A 12,138-nucleotide genomic window follows, 5' to 3' on the forward strand; every position below is an offset into this window, starting at 1 on the left:
TGCCTACCTCGCCATGGTAAATACACCAAACATGTATTTCACCATTTTTGTTTGTCAAAGATGATGCAGTTACCCAGGGGGACCTATTACCCTGCTGGCCATTTAATGATGTTTCCAGTGCGAAAATTGCTTCTCAACTCTTTCTCTTCATACCAACATGAGGACAGCTTTTTAATATACTGCACTATTATTTGATATTATATCCAAAACAGCTGTTTCTAATTTTCTAATACACAAGAAAGAATGGATGATTTTCAAAGACATTCTTACTAAAATTGACTCAGATTATTTTAAAAATGCAATTTGTGGAAGAAATTGACAGGGCTGCCATGGACTACTTAGTCTTAGATCACTCAACAAGTTACTAATTTTAAACCTTTGAGAAAGAAATGTTCTTTTGGTGACTTAACTTATCCAGAGCATAAGGGGAAAATGTCCCCCATTTAGTGTATGAAGCCAACACTCCCTTGGTGTCCAAACTTTACAGAGCTCATGCATATCACACACACAACACGAAAGTGCCATCCACCCCCTCATATACACAACACATCACAACATCACACACACATTCCATGCTCTACATAAATACAGATTTGTCTGCACACATACATAATCCACACAACACCATACTTTTGTGGGGTTCTTTGAGAGCTAAAATGAGAAATTGTGTGTGTGTGTGTGTGTGTGTGTGTTTTGTGTTTTGCAAAGGTATGTGAACCACCTTTTTATGCAAAGGAATTCAAATCTTACAACATCCTCCACTCAGAAAAAAACTTTTGCTTACACAAAGAACTTGATGGTGGAGATCAGTGGTTGTGACCCCTCTGGGGTTAGAATGGCCTTTCACAGGGGTCACCTAAGACCATCAGAAAACACAGACATTTTCATTATGATTCATAACAGTAACAAAACTACAGTGATGACATAGTAAGGAAAATGGTTTCATGGCTGGGGGTTACCACAACATGAAGAACTAACTGTATTAAAGGGTCACTGTAGGCAGGCTGTTCTGTCCCACCAGCCGTTCCCCAAATAACCACACAGAGACTTACTAGTAAGTATAAATGCTCAGCCAACAGATTAGGTTTGCTTTTAGCTAGCTCTTATAACTTATATTAACCCATTTCTGTTCATCTACGCACTGCCCCAAGGCTTGTTTATCTCATGTACATACTCCCCATCCTGCCTGCTCTGCGTCTCATGGCATGTCTTCTCATTCTGCTCTTCTCACCATCATCCTCTCTGCCCCCAAAATCCTGCCTAGCTATGAAAGCAACACGTCTTCACAGTGTACAGGACTATTCCGCAGCGGATTGTGCAAGGCATTAGGAAGGTTGAGGACCACTGGCCTAGAGCAGCCTACTTCATTTCCTTTCCTTCATTTTCTTGGCTCCGATTCTTTTAAAACTAGCCTGTCTCAAAAGACTGTGACATTGCACCCAGGCAACAGGGGGAAAGACACCATTACCACCTGTGTTGGAAAACGAAAGCAAAGTGGACTTCCTGATCCTGAGTGCTTTGCTAGCTTGGCTGGGGTCATGGGGAGCCGTTTTCACAAAAAGAAGTTGCCTGTTTGAGTTACCTTTATTTCGCACGACATTGAGAACATTCGTTTACAGCACCATGGAGCCTTTTTCAGCTCTTAGTGGGTCTAGGTGTCAAAAAATTCAGTGGCCACCAAAGCTGTTCTGAACAGGCAGCTTGTGATCATGAAGAATGACGAGCAGGAACAGTAGGAGGTCAAGTAAGCAGGTTTGTTGAGCAGTATGGAAACAACTCCCTGCAGCAGGGAGTCGCCACTGGAGATCCAAGGTTCTCTTCTGTGTTCAGAGTGAGTCTGACGGGCTCATACCATGTATAAAGAAGACACTGATTTTGGGATGAACCTTATTCGATAGTTTGAACTTGTGTGGGGAATATGGATTGGTTGCTGGGTAGGCTGGGTGAAAGGGCACAGGCTTGGGGTAGCTTGCCTGCTGAGGGAGGGAAGAAAAAGCCCATTGAAAAGTTCTGAAGGGAGGAATGAAGGTGAGGGTGTAATGACTTCGCTACACCCAAGATAAATGATAAATGTGTGTTTATTGGGCAACACTTAACACAGAAAAATACAAGGAACCGGGGAGTGTTTCTCTGCCCTTCCTACTGCATCGGCTTGACCCAAGAGAGAGACCGCACAAAAAGGAGTCATGCCTCAAGCTTTGCTCTTTCCACTTCCGACCGCCTGAAGCCACGCCCAGGTGTGGCCACCATTACAGGCAAAACCAGCTATAGAAGAAGACCCTGGAAGTAAAAAGAACAAAGGGCTGGGTCAGCCCACATCCTGTTCCCAAGCTGATCAACTGGGTAGTTTAGTATAAACCTCGGGGCTTTGGGAGCTGACTATGGGATCTGCCAGGATATACAGATGTTTTGTTTTTCATGGGCCTGTAACCCTAAATGCCTACAAAAGTAGCTAGCTGCCTTGCTCCTAATGCTTTTCCATACTACAGACACTCACCATCCATACACCAGATAAACTAACTATGGAGGTTTGAATAAGAATGGCCCCCATAGGTTCATAGATTAGGGAGTGGCACTATTTGGACCAATTAGGATGTGTGGCCTTGTTGGAGGAAGTATGTCACTGGGTGTGGGCTTTGAGGCTTCAAAAGCCTAAGCTAGGCCCAATGACTCACTCTGCCTGCTCCATGTCTGCCTGCATGTTGCCATGCCTCCTGCCAAGATGATAATGGCCTAAACTTCGGAAACTGTAAGCCAGCCCCAATTAAATGTTTTCCTTTATAAGAATGCTGTGGTCATGGTGTCTCTTTACGGCAATAGAACATTGACTTTGACACATACCTCATGCATTGCATAAATTTGAACATACCCATACACAGCCTACATGTCTAAAAAACAGAGTAATCTTGTTTTTAAACATAATGTAAAAAAAATCTAGTTAAACTATTAACAAATAGAATCCAGTAATCCACTGTGACAGAGTGGGACTCATTCCAGGCTGATTCAATTTTAGAAAATCTATTAGTATAATTCACTGTCTGAGTAGTCAAGGGGGAAAAGCCATGATCTCCTTAAAAGAAATATAATAGCAAAAATGCAATAAGTTTGAACATTCATCCACAGTAAAACAGTAACACTGACAAAAACATTTATTTTGCACTTATGCAGTAGGCCCTCCCTGATGTGTTTGTTTGCATCTTCTCACTCAGTGGATGACATCATGACCTATCATCTTCATTTCATAGATCAGGTTGCTAAAGCCTAGCAAAGTCAAGAATCTTGCCTCAGGTCACACATACCTAGGAAGAAGATTGCAAATAGCCATTAGTGTTCTTGATGCCTTTGCAAAAAAAGAAGAGGAACAATTTTAGAGCACTTCCATAATATAACAGATACAAGCATCTCAAGTCATGTTATGAATCAACATCACAACAGAAAAGCAGTGGAAATGTTTCCATTAAAATCAACACTAAAAAAAAGTTGTGTCTGAAAAAAAATCAATACAACAATAATATTTACTATTACTGTCATTGCTTAACATTCTTTTTGGGGAAAAAAATGAAGCTAATACAATTAGATAAGACAATCAATAGAATTCCTTGTGCAGTGACCTGTGCCTAGAGTACTAGATCTTCAGGAGGGTGGGGCAAAAGGTTTTCTTGCTCTCAGGAGTCAATGACTAGCCTGGGCCACTGTTTAAAAACAGTGCAATACCCAGGTGGTGGCGGTGCACATCTTTAATCCCAGCACATGGGAGACAGAAGCAGGGGGATCTCTATGAGTTAGAGGCCAGACTGGTCCACAAAGCAGGTTCCAGGACATCCAGGGATGTTAGACAGAGAAACCCTGTCTTGAAAAACAAGCAAACAAACAAAAATGTTGGGGAGGAACCAGTCAGTTACAGTTGTTGCCAAAGAGGTGGTGAGTTGCATGTAATGTGACAATACACTTGAAATCAGGACAGCCAGGGCTGTTATACAGAGAAACCCTGTTTTGAAAAACAAAAAATGTAGCAGAGGAACCAATCAGTTACAAGTGTTGCAAGGGAGATGGAGAGTTGCATGTAAGGTGACGACAATACAGAGAAACAAGTACGAATCCATCAGAAATAGTATGAGAAATTAGAGCGTGTAGAGGTAAGCGCTTTATATCCAAACCTTACCAGGATGAAAAGTTATGGTGGCTGTCTCAATTGTCAATTTGATGAGATCTAGTCACTTGTGAGATGGGCCTTCTGGAATGCCTGTGGGAGATGATCTTAGTTAGGTTGAGGTAGGAAGACCTGCCCACTAAGGGTGACACTATTCCCTGAACTGGGATCCTGACCCCTATAAAAAGGAAAAGGTATAAATAACAATAACAAATTTATTCTTATTTCTTTTTTCTTTTTCATTTTATTTTTAAAAATTAATTTTCATTTCACATACCAACCCCAGTTCCCCCTCCCTCCCATTGTCCCAGTCCCCTCCCTCCTCATCACCCCCCCCCATTCAGTCCTCACAGGGGGCAAAGTGTTCCTTGAGGAGTCAACAAAGTCTGGCTACCAAGCTGAGGCGAGACCAAGCCCCTCCCACCTAGGTCAAAGCTGAGCAAGGTGTCCTACCATGGGGAATGGGCTCCAGAAAGCCTTTTTCTTTATTCTTGCTGACTGCAGATGCAATGTGAATGGCTACTTCGAATTCCTGACTTGACTTCTCAGTTGTGAAGGAGGGTACCTTGAACTGAGACCTCAAATAAACCCCTCTTTACTTCAGTGGTTTTTGTTGCCGGGATAGTTTGTCACAATGACAGAGTTGTAGCTGAGACAGTCTACAAGATTGTTTTTCAGAGAAGACAAGAGGGGAAAACCTGCTCAGAATGTAGGTGATACATTTCTATAGGCAATTTTGTCACTTCTTTAAGGGAATACTAAGCTGTAGCTAAAAGTAACTAAAAATGGGCCCATTAACTGCATATTTAAGACAGATTAGTAAACTGAAATATGTAAGGCATAAGGAGATCCCAGTTTATGTTTTTAAAAGACACAACATGCTAGTATGCGGATAGCTGACACACCTGTACCCTTTTCATGAGTAGTTGTTTGGGATGGCAAAGGAAGAGGAGAATATGAAGGGATTTCTCTGCATTATTGTATGTAATTGTAAATTTTAGTTATTTAAAATGTTGCCACATACTACTTTCATCATCAGAAAAAGAAAATTCATGTTATAAATTAGACCTCACCGTACTCTCTTACCTTTGTTTTTGTTTTGGGTTTTTTTCTGTGTTTTTTTAATTTTGTGGTTGGAGATTGAACCCAGGGTTTCAAGCTGCTCTGCTGTGGAGCCCCTGTGGTTTGAAAGGGGTGTCCCCTATTGTCTGGGGCCTTTGAGCACTTGGTCTCCAGTTAGTGGTGCTGATTGGGAGACTGAGGAGGTGTGGCCTTGCTGGAGGAAATAGGTCACTGGGTGCTGGTTTGAGGTTTAAAAGCCATGTGTCATTCCCAGTTTACTCTCTGCTTCCTGTTTGCAGTTTGAGATGTGAGCTTTAACTGTTCTGCTACTGTGTCTACAGCCTGGTGCATGATCCCCTGCCACGATGAACTCTTGCCTCTCTAGAACATAACCCCTGCCTCCCACTTCTGCAATAAATAAACTTTTGGGGTTTTTGTTTGTTTGTTTTTGTTTTTTTTGTTTTTTTTGTTTTTGCTTCTGTAGGTTGCCTCTGTGGTGTTTTATCACAGCAACAGAAAAGACACAAATCCAGGCACATCAAGTCTGAGTTTTAGAATCTCTCTTACCAGAAAGGCTACAATGACCTTGGTTTTCTAAAATTCAGCTTTCTGACAAGATCCTATATAGAAAGCTGATAACCATTAAGACCTTCTGACAGTGTGTCCCCCTCAGACCCTGATAATCTTTACACTCAGTAAAGTGGAGCACCCAGTTCTTCTAATGCCCAAGAGGCCACGCTTGAGGGCAGGGGAACAGGATGGCTGGTAGCAGGTACGCTAGCTAATGGCCTTGAGAGAAGGTTTCACAGAGTTATTAGAAAAAAAAAACATTGAAGGACACACACACACACACACACACATCCACACACCAATATGGGGTCACTTAATATAAAAATAAATCATCTTACATGTCTCTAACCTCAGAGGTCATCTTTCTATTACAAGACAGTGTGATAAACTATCCTTTTAAAAACCAGGTAGAAGTTTTTGAATTATGTCCATTGTTTAAGAACCCCAGGAAGGGTGTGATTCATTTGACTTAACTTTCAATCTGAAATGGTAAAAATTAAAAGTTTAAGGCTCAGAATCAAAAGGAATTCTTGGTTTGTGGGAAATTTCCACTGATTTCCTCGCTATCCAGGGGTTCTGGTTAATTAAGATTTTTCTCTCTTTTCTTTCCTTCCTAGAATATTTAATCAAGGCCACCCACAGCCTAGAGTTGAAAAAGTCCCCAGCTGAGTGATTTACTCACCAACAAAGCAAACAGGGAAGACACCATCCTGGGGGTGGGAGCTAGATGTAGGTTCACTGGCAGCCCCTCCCCTGAGAACTGCCAGGAGGAGGCTGGAAACAGGGGCTCCCCCTGGAAGCTCTATGCCCCGCCCCCCACAACTCTCCTCCTCCAGCTAAGCCCAGAAGTGATTGGTTAGGTCATAAAATAAATAATGCTTATGAAGCCCGATTACCGTGGAACGCAAAGCAATTATGAAAATCACGAAGAGAAAGATCGACTTCTTAACTTCAGGAATGGCGGGACAACGTGAGGATGCGCAGGCTTGCAGAACTCATTGTTTCCTGGCAATCCAGCCTGCCATAACCATCTCCGTTCAAGGAGGGGAGGAAGGAGAAACAGAAGGGAGGGAGGAAAGGAGGTGGAGGGGAAGGAGAAGAGGGAGACTGCTGTCCATGAGAATGTGTCTATCTGCAATAGACCCACTCAGAGGGGACCAGAGCCCCAAGGGTGCTGTTGCTCCATCAGGCCAAAATGTCCGCGTTACCACCCCCATTCTCTCCAAAGCGCTAGAAGTAAGATGTGGAGTCCAGAGTAAGGCTGAAATTTCACGGACCACTTACATTTTACACTCTCCCCACTTCTACCCCACCCCCCTTTTCAAAAAGCTGGTAACCAGCATGAAAGACATTGTGGTTGGTATCCGTATAACTAAAATACAGCTTCGTTTCTGCCCATGGAAATATGTAGTCAATTAGCTATAATGTGGTCCAGACTCCCTTTGATATTCTAAAATAAAAACATTCCAAGTTATTTACTGGAGAGGAGTCCTTTCTAAGCACTCCCAGTAGCTGCTGTTTTCAATAATTGCTGCTTTTAGTGGGTGTGGGGCATTCTGGGTGGACTGGTGTGTGTAACTCAAAGGTCTCCACTGTTATCTCTGGATTTAAAATAATAACCACAAGAGTTTGCTCTGAGATACTAGTACTGAAGTTCATTCACAGATATGAAACGGTTTTTGTATGCCTTTCTCCTTTCGGGCCAGAGGAGAAGGGAAGAGAGTGAGCACGGAAGCAAGAGGCTGGGAAACCCTTCCACCTTCCCCTAGAGATCGTGCTCCAAGGACTGGCCAGGGAGTCGCCCTTAATGTGGCCTTGTCTCAAAAGCGGTTCCCAAATCCTTGTTCTTGGACACGGTGGGGCCGGGTGCCTGTGGATCTCGCGGGGGAACATTAATTGCAAAAGGCAAGCAAAGCACAACAGCTGGCTTCCGGCTGATTGGAGGGGGTGCTGCAGGACCCTGAGTCTTAGCCTACCAGACTCGATGCTGTCTCGATCTGCTTTACGTTGCTGTAATAGGATACCTACAACTAAGCCATTTACTAAAACCACAGATTCTTTCTTACAGGTCTAGAGGTTGGAAAGTTCAAGGCTGAGGGACCTGCATCTTCCATGGGCTGTATCATCATCCCACAGTAGAAGGTAGAGGGCAAGGTTGCGGGCAGAGATGTGCATCCAAGATAGAAGCGGGGGCGGAGCAAAGGGAGTCGGGCTCATCCTTTAAAGAAGATGCGTCTGTGACGTCAGCCCACTCTCATATTAACTATTAATTCATTCATGAAGGAAGGTGGAGCCCTGGTGAGCTGCTCCCCTCTTGAAGGACTTCTCTCGGCGGCACGTGGAGTCATGGGGATTAAGTCTCCAACACAAGGAAGTTCACATCCTGTGTGGCACCCTTGGAAGCCATGGTTCTCATCTATGGTGATCTCTTTGGGGTGATCTCTTTGGGGTGCCTGCTGTGTGTGACACCAAGCAAAACCAAATGGTTCCTCCAAGCGGCCCGTTGACTATGTATGAAAGGATGACTTCTCTTGCTTGTTCATTAGGTTATTTGGTCTTTGAAATCAGACTTTGCTGTATTTGGGTTGACCTTGAACTCTTCTGCTCCTTGGCTGCTGCGATTCTATCATTAAGTCCCGCATCAAAAGATCGTCTTCCGCATCAAATGAGATTAGACATCTAGAGTGTTTGTCTGTGTTCATTCCAGAAGGTCAGCTAAAGCAGATATTTAAAATGTAGTGGTGTTTGTGCTAAATGGCTAGGAAAACAAACAAACCAAGCAAAAAGAGCCAGACTCTAGACTGTCCAGAATGTTCATCACTGGAGAGATAAGGTACAAACAGAACGGCATGAAGCCTGCCTATAACCTGGACTACATGACATAGTGTCTCATAGTAAATGAAGAAGTAAATAAGGCAGAGATACAGAGTATACAGAATATATGCCCATTCCATCAGCCCATGGGGCCATCTGAAAAACAGACCAGGTTCTAGGCCATAAATCAAGACTTACCAAATACAAAATAATTGAAATAATTTATGTATCTTTATCAGATCACAGTGCAATGCAACTATAAATTAACAGCAAGCAGAAACTACACAGACATAGAGATTGAAAAATAGAAGACCAGTGGGTCACTGAGGGAATTGTGAAAGAAATTTAAATTTAAAACTTACTAGAATGAAATGAACATAAAAGCACAATTCACCAGATCATTCAGACATAGCTATAGAGGTTACTTTTGGCTAAAATTTTATTTATTTATTTTTTATTTTTAGTTCTGTGCCCAGTTCTTTACTCTTTAGAACAATTACTTATTCTTTCTCTTACACACACATATAAATATATATATTCACATATACATAGTTATGTGCCAGTAATTACACTGGGGAGGACTATGGCTCTCCTCTCCCCTGTAGCCATTGGCTATTTAGGGTTCCCCTGAGAAGGGCTTTACGAGTCCTGCCCCCATCCATGATGGGATGCTGATGAGCTCAGTCTTTTTTTTTTTCCCAAGCCTAACAGATCCAGCTTTATTAAAGATATTCTCCATAAGCAATCATGGTATTTCAGGCAGGACATAGACAGACAATCATTAACAGTTTACAAGAACTTCCAAACTCCCTTCTTGTATGGACTACCAAAATCAGAAAGCCACTATAAAACCCGGTCTTCATTCAATGCTTTGAAAAGGAGAAGAGCTTAGAGTAAGGGTTGACATTTCACATTAAGGATGTTGTTTAACAACTTTTCACAAGCTGACCTTGACTTTCAGGAAATGAAATGAAAACTGCAAGAATATCAATCTGAAGATCCACAATCTTGTATATAAAAGGAACTGCTGCTCTTTTGAGGTTATCATTTTCACCGCAAAGTCCAGATTGCCCAATAGACCAGCAAAACCAATTTTAGGGGGTCAGGTTCCAACAGGTTTTAAGGGAGTTAAGTATATATTGATGGTACAGGGGGAAGAGGCTATAAAAATGAATTTAGAGTTTTCCCACACAAGGCATTCTGTGCCATGGTGGCCACGTATGTCAACACCAGGACGTCTCTTCTGAGCCAAGAGGAGACTTTCTAAATTGTCAGGGAAAGACGTTTTCCATCACTATTATCAATCCATCTTAGGAGACATTTGTGAGTGACACATGTTCCTTACCTCCAAAACAATGAAGTGTTCTGTGTGCTAACAACACAGCTTAAAAAAAAAGTAAAACAAAATTCTGCATTTTTATAAAACTTGGTAAAAAATAGTATTTCAAACTGTACAGTCACCAGAAGTACACAGTTATCAAAAATGCACACACTTCACGTGGCATCTCCAGCACCTTCAGCTTTTTGTGCCTGGTCTGTGTTGGCGTCTCCATTTTCTGCAGGATTATTTGCATCCTTGCCAGCATCCGCTGTCCCCTTCTTTCCCCGGGTACCTTCCCTCCGTCTTTGCAGGGGCTTCTTTAGGTTTGGGCTCCGGCTTTGGAGGAGCAGGTTTAGCAGACAACCTTGCAGATCTTCTCTGTGGCTCTAACTCCTTTAGTACCCCCTTCAGCCTTTCTTTTGGGTATGCCGGCGGCAGGGGGCACGTCGGGGATGCAGCGGTGCGCTGGGGTCGGGGATGCAGAGGTGCACTAGTTTGGTCGGGGGGGTGTCGTTTTCGCTGCTTCTTCCGATGGGCTCAGTCTTGTTCAGGTCCTGCAAGGTGGCCACTGCTGTGGTGAGTTCTTGGGACAACAGCAACATCATGTCTGGGAGACATCATTTGCAGCTCTTGTTCCTAGCCTTCAGCTCTTCAATTCTTTCTGCTGCTGCTTCTTCCATGAAAGCTCTACAGGCTGGGAAGGAGGGTGTGGATGTCTCCATGCAGGACCCAGCAGATGACAGTCACTTTTCTTAGCACGTTGACCAGTCATGGATCTCTGTATTAATCACCATCCACTGCAAGCGGGGCTCCTCTGATGGAGGCTGAGAGCAGCATGCTTTATGGGTATAAGCACAAATATGTGGAAGGCATCGTCACTGGGCTTTTTTGGTTGATGCCCCTCCCCAATTTCTCTGCCGTACCCTTTACTCCCAATGCTCTCTGTTCTACTTTCATACCCCTGTGTTCTACTGCCCTTCTTGGTGCCTTTTCCATAAAATGTCCTTTTTTCCCTATTTCATGGACCCCTCTTCTGGTTTTCTGGCATTTATCCTCATTACTTCCATCTAGGTATACATATTTAATAATTAGAAGCTAAGAGCTCTATATAAAGGAGGTCATACAGTATTTGTCTCCCCAAGCTTGGGTTATCTTTGCTTAGTATGTTTTCAGCTTCCGTCATTTCCCCTGTGTTTGTTTTTGTGTTAGCCTGACACAGGCTAGGGTCATCTGGGAAAAGGGAACAGCAGTTGAGAAAATGCCTCCATTACTGTGTCTGCCTGCATTGGCCATGCTCCCCACCACGATGATAACAGATCAAACCTCTGATACTATAAGCTAGCCACTCCGACTAAATGTTTTCTTTGTAAGAGTTGCCGTGGTCATGGCATCTCTTCAAAGCAACAAAAACCTGAATGACAAACTGTAAGTGCTTACATCATGGACTCAGAAAGACCTCAGATAAATAACCTAGTGATGTCCCTCAAAGGCTTAGAGAAACAAGAACCATCCAAACTCAAAAGCAGTAGCAAGAAATAACAAAGATAAGGGGAAACTACAGGACACAGAGGTGCATTCAAGGTTGTCTTGATCTATACAGTGAATTGCAGGTCAGTCAGGGCTACATAATGAGACCCTATGGTCTGGGATGGAGGTGGAGGGTGGGGTGGTGCAGAAATTACTTAAATAGAAGCATGCAAACAAAAGCCATAGAATTAGTCACATAAAGAGTTGTTTCTTTGAAAGCATAAATAAAATTGACAAGCTCCATAAAAACTAAATTAACCACAAGAAGAAAAAAAGAGTCAATTAATGAAATTAAAGATGAGGGTTGCAGAGATGTCTCAGGGGATGAAGTGCTGTGTAAGTGTTTGTATCCCCAGCACCCCATGCCAGGCAGGGGTGACATCCCACCTGAAATTCTCTGCCTTCTGAGGGCTCAGAATTCAGGTGGGATGTCACCCCTGCCTGGCATGGAACTAAACTAGACAAATCAGTAAGCTAAATGCTCAGCAATAGACTTTTCTTTAGTAAATAAAGCAGAGAGGAAATAAATCATTAGAGTACTTTATAGTCTAAAAAGCTGGAAAAATCTAGAAGGAAGGAGTGAATACCAAGACATACATGACCATACCAAAATCAAATCAAGATGAATATAATAGATCTATAATAATCAAAGAAATTGGCAACTCTACTTTTTTTTGCTTGTTTTTTGAGACAG

General features: G+C 42.8%; 1 long non-coding RNA gene across 1 annotated transcript; it reads right to left on the reverse strand.

Annotated features, from left to right (window-relative positions):
• Positions 1-3,167: 3,167 nt before the first annotated feature.
• LOC121136985 lies at positions 3,168-7,968 on the reverse strand. Its single transcript, XR_005874190.1, has 3 exons — positions 7,849-7,968; positions 4,163-4,243; positions 3,168-3,299 (listed from the first exon to the last, which is right to left on the reverse strand). It is a non-coding gene; the product is annotated as an uncharacterized LOC121136985 (long non-coding RNA).
• Positions 7,969-12,138: the final 4,170 nt, after the last annotated feature.

Source organism: Mesocricetus auratus, unplaced genomic scaffold (genome assembly GCF_017639785.1).
Source record: "Mesocricetus auratus isolate SY011 unplaced genomic scaffold, BCM_Maur_2.0 Super-Scaffold_100676, whole genome shotgun sequence".
Classification (NCBI taxonomy): Eukaryota; Metazoa; Chordata; class Mammalia; order Rodentia; family Cricetidae; genus Mesocricetus; species Mesocricetus auratus.